Source organism: Bison bison, unplaced genomic scaffold (genome assembly GCF_000754665.1).
Source record: "Bison bison bison isolate TAMUID 2011002044 unplaced genomic scaffold, Bison_UMD1.0 scf7180017864061, whole genome shotgun sequence".
Classification (NCBI taxonomy): domain Eukaryota; kingdom Metazoa; phylum Chordata; class Mammalia; order Artiodactyla; family Bovidae; genus Bison; species Bison bison.
The window spans coordinates 1695722-1697974 of record NW_011494633.1 but is presented as its reverse complement, the minus strand read 5'-3'; positions in this window follow the sequence as shown (position 1 = coordinate 1697974).

Genomic DNA, 2253 nt, shown 5'->3' with positions numbered 1-2253 from the left:
AGTATACTAACGCATATATATGGAATTTAGAAAGATGGTAACAATAACCCGGTGTACGAGACAGCAAAAGAGACACTGATGTATTGAACAGTCTTATGGACTCTGTGGGAAAGGGAGAGGGTGGGAAGATTTGGGAGAATGGCAATGAAACATGTAAAATATCATGTAGGAAACGAGTTGCCAGTCCAGGTTCGATGCATGACGCTGGATGCTTGGGGCTGGTGTACTGGGATGGCCCAGAGGGATGGTATGGGGAGGGAGGAGGGAGGAGGGTTCGGGATGGGGAACACATGTATACCTGTGGCGGATTCATTTTGATATTTGGCAAAACTAATACAATTATGTAAAGTTTAAAAATAAAATAAAATTAGAGGAAAAAAAAAAAAAAAAGAAAGAGTAAGGGGGATCAAAAAGGTATTTAAAGAAATCATGGCTGAAAACTTCTGAAACCTAAAGAGAGAAACAGATATCCAGGCACAGGAAAAAATGAGGGTGCCAAACAAATGAACCCAAACAGACCTACACCAACATATATTATAATTAAAACGGCAAAAGTGAAAGAAAAAATTCTAAAACACAGCAGAGAAAACAAGAGTTAATTACAAAGAAACATCAAAAGGCTATCGGCTGATTTCTGTGCAGAACACTGCAATTCAGGAAGAATTCAAAAGATATATTCAAAATCCTAAAAGGGAAAAACCTGCAAGTAGGATAGTCTAGCTAGTAAGATTATCATATGATAAGGAGAGAGAAAAAATTTATTAAACAAGCAAAAACTAAAATAATATAGCAATATTAAACTATTCTAAAGAAGTATATTAAAAAGTATTTTTAAACAGAAAAGAAGCAAGGATCAAAGTTGTTGTACAGTCACTAAGTTATGTCTGATGCCTCTTGAGAAATTTGCATACAGGCTGAAAGGTTGTTGTTGAATCACGCGAATACACCGGGATTCTTGGCCCCCGGAGGAGAAGAATTCAATCCGGGGCCGGAGACGAGGCTTGATCGCTCAGAGCTTTTGTGTAATAAAGTTTTATTAAAGTATAAAGGAGATAGAGAAAGCTTCTGACATAGGCATCAGAAGGGGGCAGAAAGAGTACCCCCCTGCTAGTCTTCAGCTGGATGTTATATAGTCACTAGCAGTCTGTTAATGAAAGAAAGGAATGTCTTAAAATTCAGAATGGCACCAGGCCCCTCACCCATAAGATGCATTTTGGGATAATCTTGGCACCAAATGGCTTATCCTGGGCCATAAAATGATTAACTTGAATCTTGAAGAAGGGCAGACCACCATACAAATAGTTTCATTTACATAGATTAGGGGAACAATATCTGAGTATAACATACTGGTTTGTCAAGTAGGTTCTGGGCCAAGAGGCAGAACCGACTTGGAGACAGAGTTTGGGGTAAAAGCATAGTACATTAGCATAGCTTAAGACGGACATTTCCATAAGAAAAAGGCATTGGTTATCTCTAGGCTCAAGAATAGCTAACTTCAGGCGAAACCAGGTGTCATTATGGCAACACAATATTTTAAGAGAAACCTCCCTTTAAATTTGTATAGAGAAGGAAAAAATATTGCTAGTTTGTTTCCTCCTGCCGCTTAAGAGAGATAAAAATGTCTGACACTTGCAGGCTATTTCCTCCATTTGGAGACCCCTGGCCTTCCTGCCTGTTACCCTCTCATTTTCATCCACTCCAGTCCCCAGGTCCTGGTCTACAAAGACTGTGAAAAGTTTGTCCTTTCTTCCTCCTTGAGAATTCCAGACCCCTCTCTCCTTGGGGACCCCTAGATTTCCTATCAACCTGCCTAGGAAATGACTCTCTCAAGGTCAGGAAGCAACGGTTAGAACTGGACATGGAACAACAGACTCATCAAGGCTATATATTGTCACCCTGTTTATTTAACTTATATGCAGAGTACATCATGAGAAACGCTGGACTGGAAGAAACACAAGCTGGAATCAAGATGGCAGGGAGAAATATCAATAACCTCAGATATGCAGATGACATCACCCTTATGGCAGAAAGTGAAGAGGAACTCAAAAGCCTCTTGATGAAAGTGAAAATGGAGAGTGAAAAAGTTGGCTTACAGCTCAACATTCAGAAAATGAAGATCATTGCATCCGGTCCCACCACTTCATGGAAAATAGATGGGGAAACAGTGGAAACAGTGTCAGACTTTATTTTCTGGGCTCCAAAATCACTACAGATGGTGACTGCAGCCATGAAATTAAAAGACACTTACTCCTC